The sequence below is a fragment of the Notothenia rossii genome (assembly GCF_949606895.1).
Source record: "Notothenia rossii genome assembly, chromosome: 6".
In the NCBI taxonomy this organism is placed as follows: domain Eukaryota; kingdom Metazoa; phylum Chordata; class Actinopteri; order Perciformes; family Nototheniidae; genus Notothenia; species Notothenia rossii.
Genome location: NC_136909.1, coordinates 80,611,000 through 80,627,094, shown reverse-complemented (window position 1 = coordinate 80,627,094; position 16,095 = coordinate 80,611,000). Strand labels below are relative to the sequence as shown.

The window sequence follows — 16,095 nt, the reverse complement described above, 5'->3', positions numbered from 1 at the left end:
TGCAGAGTCAAAAACCCTTAAAGTACACCCTCTAGCGAGTAAAACTCTAACACAGAAAATTCTTCCTGGGTATCGCTACGTAGGGACACCCAGTAGCCACGCCAAGAGCTATGGCCGCACCCTCTGCCAGCCTTTCACGAAACAAAGCTTCCCTAACCTTTCAGCGATCCATGCTGGATATGTACAGCGTAGGGCACTGAAGAACGATGCTGTTCCAACTTTGTTTGGACCAGCGGGAGATTCGGGTACACAACCTGCAAGTATTCATTGTTGTTTGTGTATTTATGATGTTTAAAACAAACAAGGTATCTACCACGACTGTTTAAATGGGTAAACGTTTTTCGGACTACTACGTTGGGATGGCGGAGAAATGCTCTCCGCAGACCCATTCTCACAGCGTTATAAACCTTTTTTTTTACTCAATATCAAGCCACACTTATTGTTTTTACTTCGGCTGTGAGTGTTTGTTTGTGCTCAGGATGAGTTTCGCTTGTTCTCCTGTATCGCCGAGACGCCGATACGTAAAGCGTGTCTGCTCCTTGCAGCAGCTCACACAGCTGCGAGCAGCAACGAGCCTGTCAGCTTCACGACCAATCAGAGCACACTGGGCTCACAGGGAGGGGGGGGGGGGGGGGGGGGCAGGAGCTCCAACAAGCCGTTTAGGACAGAGAGTGAATACACATACTATACAGAGACGATGTATGAGAAACCAATGTGAGTTTGGAAAATTGCACAGTATCTATTTTAGTAGACCTCAACAATGGAATTATGATCAGTAGAAATGGCCATGACATGGGAGCTTTAATCATTACGAATGGATCCATCTTTGACTCTTACTGGAAATGCTATCACTTCATGTAATCTGTATTTTCTTTTGTAAATCTGAAACATCTGCACCCTCAGCCCCGACCATTACTTTCCGTGACATTTAGGAACTTGTCACCTTGCCCATGGTTTTAAACAGTGACACATCACTTATTAGACTGGTAAAGTGAAAACAAGAATGACTGCATCGTGCTGACAATGTATCATCTGTCTTTTTTTGAAATGCAAAGCTCTTGCACAGTCAGATGTTACCTTACACACATTCTGATACTGTTTCAGGACAGAGTTATGTACTTCAGAGAGGCAACACACCCGAAATGATCTGTTATATTAAAAGTGATACATTCTGGATTTCTGAACCTAAATTGAACAAGTCAGCCTTTTCTATTTCATACAAACTAATTCCCGACCCAACCAGCTCAGTCTCCTGTTCGAAGGAAATCATGGGAATGTTGTAAACTACATCCTCCTCTGGAGCTCCCACACTTTTCCTAACACACACACACACACACACACACACACACACACACACACACACACACACACACACACACACACACACACACACACACACACACACACACACACACACACACACACACACACACACACACACACACACACACACACACACACACACACACACACACACAAATTCAAATGCTCTTTGACAAAGATGGAAGCAATGTATGTAGACATACAGGAAGTGACAGAAATGGGACCCTGAAGAGCTTTCTAACTATTAAAACATCTGCTAAAGGCATACAAACATGTCTGTCTTACTTCAACGGTTTGAGTGTCCTCTTTAAAAAAGGACAAAAATACAACTGTTCTCTATATAAACGTCTTAAAACAAATTGAGCTGGATTTTCCTCCTCAAAATGGCATGTAATGACTAGTAGACCTCAACAATGGAATTATGATCAGTGGAAATGGCCATGACATGTCTCCTTTAAGTCATTACTTCTTGCTGGTCAGTATCTGTCCACATTGGAGACCTGGTCTTCTGCTTTCATCACGGTATTATTTCTGCATGTTCAGAGCATTTCATTTTAGCAGAGCCTGAAACCAGACCACAAATTCTTTCTTTTAAAGAACATTTTCTTTGAAACAGCAAATTCCAGTTTTCAGTGATGTTGTGTTTCATTAGAAAAACAGTGCTTGGTGCTTAATATGCTCAGCAAAAACAGCAAAACTATACCTCAATTTTAAGTTTTTGTATTTCAATGTCTGAACACACTTTTGCTTCTGTAACGAAAATCATTTCCCAAATTGGGATCAATTTTTCATTTCCATTTCAAACCTTTATTTATCCAGGTGTATCCCATTGAGATCATTGATCTCTTTTTCAAGGGAGACCTGCTAAAATAAATAAATCAATAAACTATTTATCTATGTATCTATGTATCTATGTATCTATCTATCTATGTATCTATCTATCTATGTATCTAACTATCTATCTCTCTATTTATCTATCTATCTATGTATCTAACAATCTATCTATGTATCTGACTACCTACCTATCTACCTACCTACCTATGTATCTAACTATCTATCTATCTATTTATCTATCTACCTATGTATCTAACTATCTATCTCTCTATTTATCTATCTATCTATGTATCTAACAATCTATCTATGTATTTGAATACCTACCTATCTACCTACCTACCTATGTATCTAACTATCTATCTATCTATCTATCTATCTACCTATGTATCTAACTATCTATCTACCGTATGTATCTATCTATGTATCTAACTATCTATCTCTCTATCTATGCATCTATCTAACTATCTATCTATCTATCTGACCTGCTTTGAAGCAGTTTGTTCCATCAACTCCTGATAGAAATACTTTGGTACCTTAGTAAAGAGTCATATGAAGTGGTCATTAGTGACTATAAAGTCAGTTTACACAACAGAAATGCCAAAAGAATATATGATCATAATGATATCCTAAGTCATTACCAGGTTTGTAATCAGTTTAGAAAGAACAATATGCCAAAAAGAACAACGCAAAGGTAAAAAAGCTGCCACTAGACTGGCTGTTGCGTTTTTTAAATATCGAAAGTAAAAATCGAATGTCTCTAAGATAACAGAAACACAAAACATGCTGTTGAAAAACTTCATATCGAAGAGGATAACATCATCAAACAGTGGTCACTCGGTAACACTGACGTATTGCATCCTAACAGGATATTTACTTAGCAACCAGCGAGCAAGATCCAAAATAAAGATGAATCAGTCTCAACCTAAAGTAATCATCGTCTCATTTAGGCACATGTTAGACCGTGGAGTGCTTTCTGTCCCACATCCCTCCTCACCCTCCCACAGATTGGTCTGGATGCAAGTCATGAGTCAGAGGGGCTGACTCATGTCCATCCAGACGGTTCACTGAGAAGCTTTTGTGTTTCTGATTAGCCCACCGGGACACACGGACAGACATGGGGGGTGCTGGGATAGAAAAGGAGTGGAGTGAGGGAATTTCCCTTCAGAAAAGTGTTTTATCCTGTTTCGGCATGGGGTCCTCTGCCAATGAGTTTGTATTAGTGTGTGAGGCATGTGTGTGTATTGCCAGATGTGCATGTGTTTGATGTTGTTGGCTGACTGTGTGACAGAAAGAGGGAAAATGTGTGTGTTTCCCCTGATTAAAGCCGGAGTGAGACCACCAGGGTCTCTGCTGCAGGTGGGTGTCCAGTTATGACTCAGTGTCTCATTGAAGCTCATGCTCGCCCTAATCTGATACTTTACTATTATTATCATTGCCCACATTCATTACACTGGGAATCATCAAGGCATGACTTCATGAAATTCACCATTTTCCTAAGTCACTGCTTTTACAAATGTAAAATATATTAGAGCTCCACAATGAGTTGAGTGCCTGACTCATTGAGTCACAGAACATTTATCAGAAAGTATTTTGGTAAAAGCTTAACCATTAACTCATTTCATAAGTACAAATGAGAATTATTTAGTGGTTGGTTGAATTTTCAAACGTGAGATTACTCGCACTTCAATATTCTATTTTATTTTAATTTTATTCAGTCAATCATGCATTTTTTGGCATCGTAATCCAGTCAGTGATGGCATTGTTGGCCTGTCTGTTAACCCTTGTGTTCAGAAGCTGATACCGTTCATGGTGTTCGCGGGTCAATTTTGACGCATGATTTGTCTCATTCCAAAGCACACACAAAAAATGACTATCATCCAATATTGTTTTAACTACATCATAACTACTAACTTATAATGCATTCATAACCGTACGATCCTGTTGTAATTTAATGTTATGGCCCAAAACACATTACACCACATATTGCACACGTGCATATGTGTGTTCAGGTTCAAGTGTTAGTGTACATATTCTTTGAGAAAGGTGGAGTTCCCATGGGGGGAGGGGGGCAGAGGGAGGGGAGACCAGGTGCATGTTGCAAAGAAAAATGGTTACAGTTGATGAAGGGGGGGGGGTGTCTAAAGTCAAAGATTAATCTTGATTGGGCCAAATTTGACCTCGAGTCACCCAAAACAATTCTGCTGGGTCTCCCCTGGCCCGAAAACCAAATTATACACTTCAGACCTTCAGACTTGGCAAAAATTGTCAAAATCAGTTTTGTAGTGTTTATACAGCTGTTGTGGAGGATATCATGAAGCCTTGTTCCAAAAAAAAAAACTAGAGCGTAGTTATTATATAATTTTAACTTGACGGAAGACCCGAACACAACATAAGGGTTCATTTGTTTCAGACAATATCTCAACAATTATTTAAAGAATAGACAATAAATCTGATACAGTGATCTTGTTGACCTCTAGTTCTATATCTTGATAATTATTGGATAAAATGTCATAAGAATTAGTTTTAGACATTTATATTCCCCTCGGGATAAACTGTAATAATTAAATAATATAGTAAATAAATAAATTACATGTTTTTTTTATTTAAAAAAATGTATTAATATACATAATAATTAAAATAATTAACAAATGACTTTCTCATCAACTGAGCTGTGCTTTGGTACTAATTAGCTAATATTAGCATGCTCACACATAAGAGGATGAACATGATGACCATAAACTGGAATCCTTTTTCTTTGTTTTTTGGACAGCAACTGTTCTCTGTAAAAGAAGAGGCGACAAACAGTGGAGTATTCCCTCGAGGATGGACATATACATCCTGAGTAGTGTCCTGAGATGGTACAGCTGCTTCACTGTTAGACAATACAAGAGAACTTCAACTGCAGCTCAATCAATATATACACACACACACACACACACACACACACACACACACACACACACACACACACACACACACACACACACACACACACACACACACACACACACACACACACACACACTCACTGGAATTAGCCTAATGCACTGGCACAGCTGAGCTCCTCCACTGTGTGAACCGCAGCCTGCCTGCTTCTCACTGCTCTCCCCCGAAGTCTCCGATCAATACCAGCAGCTGACACCCGACCAATCGATAGCAGCCATTCCTCAGGGGATCGGGTTTCAAATATTCCCCCTCTGGAAATGACAGAGGTTGAAATAAACCGCAGACACTCAGCTGAGGGGATGATGTGGAAAACACTGCCCTCTTCTGGTGATCACAGGGACATACACCAAGGTCAACATTTATTTATCAGTGAGATGCTGAGAATAAAATGGAGCCTTCAAAAACCTCTACAAAGCTGACAAAGACATAACTATTTGTTGATATGTTTAAAAATTGGATTGTTCTCTTGATTTAAGTACGCCCTACATATATCTGTGTCTTTGTTGCCCTTATAGAGACTTTTCTGTGCAGTTAAGGGATGTCATATAACAAGATTTCTATGTTTAAAAGATTCAGTTTCTTAGTTTATTTTCCACACTGTTAAATGCTGCAAAGCCCTCCTTTTCCAGATATCAGTAATGCAATGTTGCTATGGTTATAAAACAATAGTAAATGTGTGCATGACTTTCTTTTCTCTTCAGGTCTAAAGGCCGTCTAACTCAATAACTCAAATAAAGAGAATAGAATAAAATGAGATCAAGATAACTGAATAATCTCAGACCTTTACAAAAACAACGTCCCACCACTAATTGACAAACTCAAATTTGATTTGGAAAGGTGGAATCATTTACATTTAACCATCGCTGGGAGGGTAAACTGTATCAAAATGAACGTGCTCCCTCGCTTCCTGTACCTCTTTCAATGTCTGCCAGTCTTCCTACCCAAATCATTTTTTGTAAAAATAGACACACTAATCTCCTCTTTTTTATGGCAAGGGAAGTAGAATTAAGAGAGAGCTTTTACAAAGGCACAGAACTACAGGAGGATTGGCGCTTCCAAACATAAGACACTACTATTGGGCAGCCAATATCCACAAAGTAATTCTATGGATTAAGGAACCAACATTGAGTTGGTGTGAGCTTGAAGCCAAATCCTGTCCTACTACCTCACTTTTGGCTTTGCTTACATCTACATTACCCAACCGGCCGACTCAATATTCGAATAACCCGATAGTTGTTTCCACCCTAAGAATATGGTCCCAATTTAGAAAGGCTCATGGACTTGATGGATCCTCTATTCTTAGTCTCATTCGCAACAACCATCTCTTTCTCCCCCCTTACACTGATGGGGCCTTCTCTATGTGGCAGAGATTAGGTCTTATCAGAGTAAGAGACCTTTACATCAACAATGTTTTCGGTAGCTTTAGCCAACTCTCTGACTAATTTAGCCTCTCATCTATTTTGCTACTTCCAGGTCTGTAACTAGGTTAAACTAAACAACCCTTCCTTCCCCAATATCCCTCCGGATTCAATAATTGACTCAATGCTGGACACTCTAACAACCGAAAAAGGTCTGGTTTCAAGAATTTACAATTCCATCTCCCGTCTCACAGAAACATCGCTTGGTAAAATCAAACAAGATTGGGAAGAGGAACTAGTCCAAGCAATAGATGATGAGGTCTGGGAGAGCGCATTAGTGAGAGTGAACAATAGAACGCCCTGTTCCAGGCTCAACCTAATACAACTTAAAGTTGTCCACCGTATCTATTACACCAACTCTAAACTCTCCAAAATATACCCTAATGTCACGGATACTTAACAGATGTCACATGTCACCAGCAAACATGACTCATATGTTTTGGTCTTGTCCTCGCCTACAAGGATACTGGTCAAGCATTTTCAAACACCTCGCTGAGTCCTTGGACGTGGTATTGACACCGTGTGCAGAAACTGCCATTTTAGGAGTACTACCTGACCACCGAATGATGAGGAGGAAAACTAAAGACCGTATTTATGTAACTCATTGTGCCTGACTCAATAAAAAAATATTATAAAAAAGAAAAAATAGATAACTGAATAATGATTCAATCTGTTGCTAACAAGGAGTGAAATCAAGCTTGTAGTTTTGATTAATAGATTACTAATGGTACAGTTTATAAAATGCCAAAGATATAATGAACATTTCCCATTACACGTTTATTAAGATGCATTCCTTTTCAATGCTTTTAACAGCATCTCAAAAAGTATTACCTTTTTAATCCAACTAGATAATCCTACTTCAACATCATCAGATTAACCTGCTGTGTCTTTTCTTCTCTGTGGCAGCAACTCATTGTTCAGACAGATATATAAAAGGTCCCTACACCTAGCTGCATGGCTGAGCTTTTCCACCAGATGGCGATATAAACCTGTGCTTAGCACAATGTGATGACGTTGGCTACACGTGCATCTAAGTAAGTCAATGTGGCGTGCTAAAAACTTCAGAGAGCAAAAAGTAAATGTGGGTGTTTTTTGTAACTTTACTGTCAAAATATCTTAACATTAATCTGGTCAGCATTTTGTTGGTAGTTTTTGTTACAAACAAACAAATATCAGCTCTGTGTAAAAAAAATAATATATGTTAATAGTAGTGTGCTGTGGCTTTGAACCCTTCTCTGTCCCTGTTTCGCTCACAGCAAGTTACTGTAGCATCAGCTCAATGAAATTCAAACAGATATGTAAATGATGCAAATAACATATTTTACATAAAAGATAAGCAATATGCAAGTGAACTTTTTTCCTTTTCTTTTTCTGAACAGTTTCAGCCTCCACCACCACTTCCTCTGCTGTGAAGGCACTGGGTCTTTGCTGGAAACCAGTAGCTCTGACTAAAAACCCCACTACAGTATACTGAGCACATCGGGGAGCCGTTAGTTAGAGAGAAACTGCACAGTGGGAGATGGTTAACCCCTCAGTGGTATGAACTGTCAGACATCGTACATCCACCCAGTTGCATCTTACTGGAAACCACTCCAGTAGATTTAACTGTAAACCAGCAAGGCCGCCCAACAGCCCCTTACCACAAAACCACAAACATGATGGGTGTGAGTGAGCTGTTACAACTACAATTCTGACAGAGCAACTCAAAGTCCAATTCAAAGTTTAAATGCTGATAAAAGACCTTTCGTGAGTTGCTTATTAAGATTACATGTATTATTCCTTCATGCTATTGCGATGTCAAAATGCTACAGGTTCTGCACAGTTGTTTGCATAAATAATTAAATATGATATCGTCTCTTAATGGAGTGGTATGAAATCATATGTTGAGATAACGAGCTCAAACTCTGTTTAATATCCATAATGTGCTTGTTATTATCACGGTAGATGCCATTATTGTTTATAAGGATATCATGATGTACATGTTTATGAAATACAGTTCCATTGCATAAATGAAATGTAATTATTGCCCAGCCCTTCTCAAATGTGTCCGAAATGTTCTGAGGAACAGATAGCGACTTTTCTTTATTATATCCAACTTCACATTACCATTCGGTTCATTGTAATCATCAGAGTATAAACGGAAATATGTATAATGTGTTTCTTTGTAAATAAGTTGGAACTATACCGTATGTATTTTAAATGTGTTGAGTCTTCCTTTCACAAAGAAAAATACCAAAATTGGCCTTGTGGCTATTTCATATTATAGACCATTTATTTTTTGACAAAACATATGGTTATTTACATCGCTGGGACAGTAAGATAAATCTTGGCAGAAGATTTTGGCAATATGGCTCCGGCACTATTGTATGGACTGCATTCTGCTTATCTATAACAAACCTGTGACATCTTCTTATTCAACAGTCCTGTTCTTACACATTAGTTCTCTGTTTATTCCTCATCCTCTTCTCTCCCTATTTCACACACATTTAGCCCTCAGGCCCAGACCTCTTCTGTGACACCAATGAGCAAATAAAGCATCTGGATAGCATTGGCAACAAAACGAATTAGCTATTTTCTTGTTTTTTGTGCTACCACATCAGACACTTTCTGAGACATCATTCTGAGAAAGTAAAGAAAACACAGCCCTCCTGTCGCCTGTCTTCATGGAGGTAGTTAAACAAACACGTGATCAGACCCACCCCCACACAGACTAAATCTCCTGTAAGTTACCAGCTGATAAGATTTCAGAAGATAAACAGTTCATTTGATAAGACAAAGTCAACTTGTCAATCTTCTAGTTTGTGTGTACAGACAGAGAGATCGAAAAGCTGTTTCCCACAGTCCCGAATATAAAAACAAATGTATATAAATATATGAAAATATGTGTGCAAATATATATATACACACAGTCAGACACATTTTTGTGTGCACACATTAAGACCTGACATGACTGTTGCTGAAAGGTTGTCCTAATTAGCATGCCAACAAAATAATAGTATAAAAGGTTACAGCTGGCCACAGGAGCGACAGGTATGCACCCACTCACTCTTATAGTATGCACAAACAACCTCATAAAATCCACATAAAAGACTAAACACTCCCACTAAGGTGAGCACAGATATGCATTCCTCTCACTCCCTCACAGACTTTTCTAAAAACCCTCACGGAAACATTGCTCTTGTCATGTGAAAATTGTTTAAAACAAGTTGTGGTTTTTCAACCTCAGATAAAAGATCTTGTTTCTCATAAATTCAGAGGCTTTCGGAAAAAGCTCAAAGCCCATTGGCTAGTTTGAAATATGCAACACGCTGACTGTCGAGCTAGAAACAAGGTCGCTGTTATTAGTTCATGAAAAGTGTAGATGATTGAGATAGGAGGGTTTTTGCCTAGCAGGGATGTTATGTCAGAATCGCTCGAGGCTTGACAAAGTCAGAAGAGGAAGTGCACAATGCACACTAACTGTATCCTTTTTTTAATAGTATTCCAATGCGGACTCAAACACTCTGTCATCCAACATTGTGTCACCATTTCAATGTCCCTACCTGTGACATCTTGAGGTTCAAAAGAGGATGTGAAAGCTTTTAGCACTCACAAGTAAGGCTGCACAATGTATGAAGTTGAGCTATGATTCAAGGGTGGAGGTACTTCTTTCTTTGCAATTTCATTTCATATGATGCAGGAAATATTCATATCAGGGTGAAAAGTAATCCAAGAACATTAAGGGAATAGGTGGCGATTAGGGAAACATTTATTTGGCTTTCTTGCCAAGAGTTTGAAGATAAAACATGTTCATGTTTGTACTAAATATGAAGTTAAAAACATGATGTGATTGGTTGAGCTGGGAGACTGGAGGCAGGGGCACGCTACAAGCCTTGTTCTCACCAAAGTTCAATAACGTGCCTACCAACGATAAAGCTATCTAATTACAAACAGCATGGTAGCTCGTGTTTTCAATCTACATATACAGAAGTGTTATCATTTAGGGTGAATTGTGTGCTGGAAATATTTCTCAAAAGAATACAAGGTTATCTTTTCAGCAGCATCTCTGGCCAATGCAGATTTCTGTAATCATTCCCTGACGAACAGCAACCGTGCAGTGACTTCCTGGTTTCTCTGCTCGTTTCCTCATGGTAGCTTCATGTTGTAGGTGTTAGCTAGCCGTTTCCCACTGCTTTGAGTCTTTATGCTAAGCTGTACTAATTATCTGCCGAGCCTGGCTCCATTTATAAGAGGGCTAGGTATCTTCTAATCCAACGCTCAGTAAATAAGCATTTCCTTTTATGTCAAACTAATTATACAAAGACCATAATGAGAGTCTACAACACTTCACTGAAACTACTTCTGCTGGAAGTGAGACATAGCAGTTGCTTGGGAAAACACAATGTTCAACAAAAAAAAGTGAAGAGAAGCCACTTTTTATCTGTGACTGTATCCACCGCGGTTGGGAAGAGGTTTCATAGGAACTAAAGGTTGTGAAACAGCAGGAACACGCAGAGGAACAAGGTACTGCTTCAACTGAAGTGAGAACATGGAAATGGAAATGCAGCTGCAACCTTTTTTTTAAGGTGTTAATCAAACACAGAATCCTGTATTAGTAGAGTTCAAAGTAAATCCCCTCCATGCATAGTGGCAGCTTTCATTTCATTGAATCAGGACAAATCTATGTTTCAATGGCTTCCAAAAGGACTACACTTGGAACTAAGATGACTCGAGCTATTTTTAGTCTTTGTGTGTGTGTGTGTAATGTGAATCGCTGCCTACACATTTGTATTTGACCCTGCACAAATAGACACAAGGTTTACTTTCATTTGAATGAGCTACCTGTGGTTTGCATGTCTCTGCAGCAGAGGAAGCCTCTAAAGACGTCTGCTGACTGCATGCTCAGGGAAGTGAAGCAAACTCACTTAAACTCTTCTGTAAATGACTGAACTGTAGCAGCAAGCTCAGTCACCTTGGTGGGAGTACGTTTGGCGTTTAGTTTGTATGCTCTGACGGTTTGAGGTTGTTAGTGCTGAGTAATATTTGTATTCACAATGGATCGAATGGCTTCAAATATGTGAAAGGGATCTCTAGCAGTGACAAACGCACAGAGAACAATAACCTGACCCAGCAGTTCCTCTCAGCTCTGCAGAGCGCTTTAGCATCTGCTAGCTCATTGTTTTGGTTTTTACATCTGCAACGTCAACGATTTGGTTTTTTCTTATCAATTAAGGCACCAAAAGTAGCAGATTTTCTTTTAACATAATACAATTCCAACTACCACACCTACCAAGCATCAAACATCAGGCAGAAATTAGCTACCTGCTGTTAACACAGTTGTGCATTTAGCAATTAAAGACCCACATTTCTATTTCAGGAGATTGGTGGGGACCAAAACAGGAGCTAAAGGGAAGTTCGACACATTAAAGGTATGGTAGGTAAGTTTGAGAAACCGGCTCGAGATACACTCTTTGTTATATTCCATGGAATGCTCTTAACATCCCGATAGCAATTAATATCTTAAGTGCTTTGACAAAAAATACATTAAAAAATGTCATCTGTGGAAGCCGTGGCGCTTTAAAAAGCACGACCAATCATCTGAGCCGGCCCGGCTAAAATAACTGGATGGCCTACCTGCCTGTCAGCCTTCAATCTGTGCACAAACTTATCTCGTGCCCTCATTGGTCATGTGCACGTTCGTGTGTGTTGGAGGAGGGGCTCTGTAAAGAAGTGGCAGATTTTTTCCGGCTGTGTATTTTCAAATTCTAGCGCACTCGAGCTGGTTTCTCCAAAAGTACCTACCCCACCTTTAACTTTAAACGTAAAAATACGTTGTGTTTCTCGATTTGTTCCTGGTGTAACAAAGGGACATTTATTGCAAGGTAAAGGTTAATCTTTTTGTTCCTAAATAAACATGGTAATTTCTTTAAGCAGTCATTTTCAGCCATTTGATTGGACGGTTCATTTTGTTTGCTTCCTCTTCTGTTTTCTGTAGTGTTTGAATTATGACAAAAGTTTATTTTCCCTGTTCTTACCTATTCGTCTAGCCTCTTTCCAACAACAGTGTGCTCAGATTTCCGGAAGAAATGTCCTCAGACTTCATTGAGCATGACAGGAAAGGGAGGCCTGACTATGCAACACCAGCTGAGATTATGTTAGATTATTCTAGTCGAGCATTCAACATGCTTTCACTTCCCACAGCAGCCATATGTTGATTGGTTAGATGAAGTCTGGTTCCTCTTCCTGTATTTTTCTCTCTACCAGATACTTCAACTGACAATCTGACGATATATTGAACAGTTATCTCACTCGGCTGTGACGGATGAATTTGAACCTGTGATGAACTTCACACCTTTCTCCACTTCTGCTTGCATCTCCATAGCAACATCTCTCACGTTCATTTCCCCTCATTTGTGTGAGCGGTGGCGTAGCAAATAGAGCCATATCAGTCACTTCCTGCTTTGAATGCATTTCCATGCAGCACCTCAGCGCACGACACAAGAGCTGAATATCCCAGGTATGATGGAGAGGTCATTCTTAACTCTGATCAAAGTGCCACTTCATAATGCTGAATCAATTCCCATCCTTACGGCTGAATATTACAGAAATATCTACATATATCCAGGTGGAAAACATTTAAAAGGTTAATTTTATGGCTAGCGGCACCCCCGACTCCAGTCTCTGTGCAAAGCTAGCCTAAGTTGGGTTGCAAAATAATGGGATATTCATAATTAATGAATTGAGAATTAAATAAGTACTTTTGTCTATCTTTTAAAAATCCCAGTGCATTTCCCAAGAGCACTATATGACATTTTAAGATGTCTTGTCCCATACCAGTCCAAACTACAAATCAGCAATTCCTAACGTCTGAGAAACTATAAACAGAGAAGGTTTGATTGTTTGGCTTTTTGATTTATTTGTTTACTGTTTGTTACCATATGAAATATAACGAGTGCAAGGGTTGAAAGGATCACCTGTCCTAATCCTTAATGTCTCACTTTGATTGCTTTGCAAGCTGCTCCGATTTTTTGATTTCAAAACGAATTTAAGACCGCACACAGTTTTGGAGAAGCACTGCCCCCTAGTAGCATTAACAAGATCATCAGAGGCGGACGAGGCCACGACTGACTCGCAGACATGCAGTATTTCAATTGCAAGAATTATGTTTACTCATAATCATGATTCCATGATTAGAAAATACAAGTATATAAATAGTTTTGTTTATTACCAGCCATAGTAACATTGCCACTGATGATTGGATGTTGATGTGAGTTACAGATTATCTTGAACTTAATGTATGCAGCAGCTGGAATATTTACATCTCATCAAATCTGTCTGAGAATAATGCTGTTCATCTTTCCAATGTTTAAGTATTCTTAATGTTATATGTTATCTTGTGTCGGTGCCAAAAACATATGATATCATGGTTAACGTGTGTGTGTTTGTTCCTTCCTGCTAAGCATCATATTATTTAGTTGCTAGGGATGCAACATGGTGAAAGTTAGGAAGAGGAAGCTTTTGCTAATAAGGCCAAGCAAGCACGCACACACGCACACGCACACGCACACGCACACACACACACACACACACACACACACACAAACACGATCTGAAAGAACACACCACTGTTAATAAAGGTATTTTGTATAAATAAAATATGCAAACACTCCCTTGTATTGCCTCTCCCTCACACACAATCTATCTCACTGCTGTAGCACACACGCAGGCACACATTTAGAGTCACTCTTCCTCTCTCTCCCTCAAACTCATTCACTCAATATTCAGCTGGTTTCCGGGGTTGACAGCTCTATACCCTCCGTCTCCAGCCACATGAATGGAAGAAACAGGGGCAGGGAAACCCCAAGTCACTCATTATGAAACTCACACACACACACACACACACACACACACACACACACACACACACACACACACACACACACACACACACACACACACACACACACACACACACACACACACACACACACACACACACACACACACACACACACACACACACACACACACACACACACACACACACACACACACACACACACACACACACACCAACGTTATCTTCATCTTCTATCTTTTTGATCCAAATGTAAATCCAAGTGATGGAGAAATTAAATGGTGGCAAGATGATGTGTAACAGAAGGTAATAAAAAGCTGAGCGATGTCGTGTCAGGCTTTTTTCTTTCAACTTTATCAATTTATCCTAGACGGAAGGTCACGCTAAGATAAAAGACTGAGTCTTGAAAGTCATTGAATATTTCCGAGTGGGAGAAAAAACATTTCTTAGGAAGTGAAAATAAGACAACATTTGGTAGAATCTTTATAGTGTCTCTCTCCTCTAGTCTTGTGGTCTTTTTCATGGCTTTCATATTTTGGAAGATTGTGTGATGCAATCCAAAGCACTTTAATTACTGAATGGACTTTGGGGCAAAAATGTTTAGTACTTGTCCTGAGCAATTGTAAGAAAACTGATTCTGACAAGGTGGCAGAGTATGGCTTTGTCTTATCAACATCCACACTTATAAGTCTATCACTGTAAGATTCAGGGTACCGCTTTACAATAAGACTACCCTTATAAAGGGTTTACAAATAGTTTGTAATTAATTAATTAGGTTGTGAACACTTTATAAATCATTAATAAGCTTTTATAAGACATGAGATAAACAGGGCAACTGTGACCAGTTGCTTGCCAAATAGTGAGCCCACATGTATCTGTACTGCTCAGCCTTATATTGGCTACCTAGCTTACTTCGTCTCCTTCATCAGCTAGCATCCTTGGTATCTGTTGTTCACTGACTTGATTCTCGCTAAGTAGCCAATATAAGGCTTAGTCATCTTGCCAAATAGTGAGCCTGTGTTGATGTATGAAAACGATGTTAGAACTGGTTTATAAATGGTTCTTAATGATTAATAAAGTGTTTACAAACGAATTCATAACCTAATTATAAACCCTTTATGAATCGTTTATAAGGGTAGTCTTATTGTAAAGTGCTACCAAATTGAGTCATGAAATGTGTGGTTCTTTCATATGAAAACCTGAATTATGAGTCTAATATTCTCATTACTGTTTTGATGCTGCAGGACACATACCATGTTAACAGCTAAATATCATCATTTTCAGTTTGTTTTGTCATAATGTTTAAATAAAAGACCAATCAGTTGTTTATTCTGAGGCAGGTGCATATAAAAGGCCGCTTTAATCGTTTCCGATAGCACCTGAACGCAGCATATGCTAGTTACTTAAAGTGCAGTACATTTAAGTGACGCCCACCGGATTCTGGTAACTCTCTCCAGGAGGTGACGCTCACCATCCAAACTTCACATGCTGATAATGATCATCAGACTATAAAAAGATCAGTGAAGTTAACACAAGTCACAAGAATGTTAATAAAAACCCGGATGCTGCTCCTGTGACGCTTGTGTTTCATTCATGGATACAACACACACATACACACAGAAAAAACAGGGTGCAACCATAGAAAAGCGTGTAAAGTCATGTCATTCAACAACTTTTTTGAAATCCAAAAGAAAGAGGAAGACCTGGTTACTATCTCTGTCTGACACCGCATACTTC

The 16,095-nt window shown here is 39.2% G+C and overlaps 1 long non-coding RNA gene across 3 annotated transcripts in view; it reads right to left on the bottom strand.

Moving 5' to 3' along the window:
• The window catches only part of LOC307043201, a 71,445-nt gene that overhangs the window by 54,826 nt on the left and 524 nt on the right, over window positions 1–16,095 (bottom strand). The gene's annotated exons all lie outside the window — the stretch shown is intronic.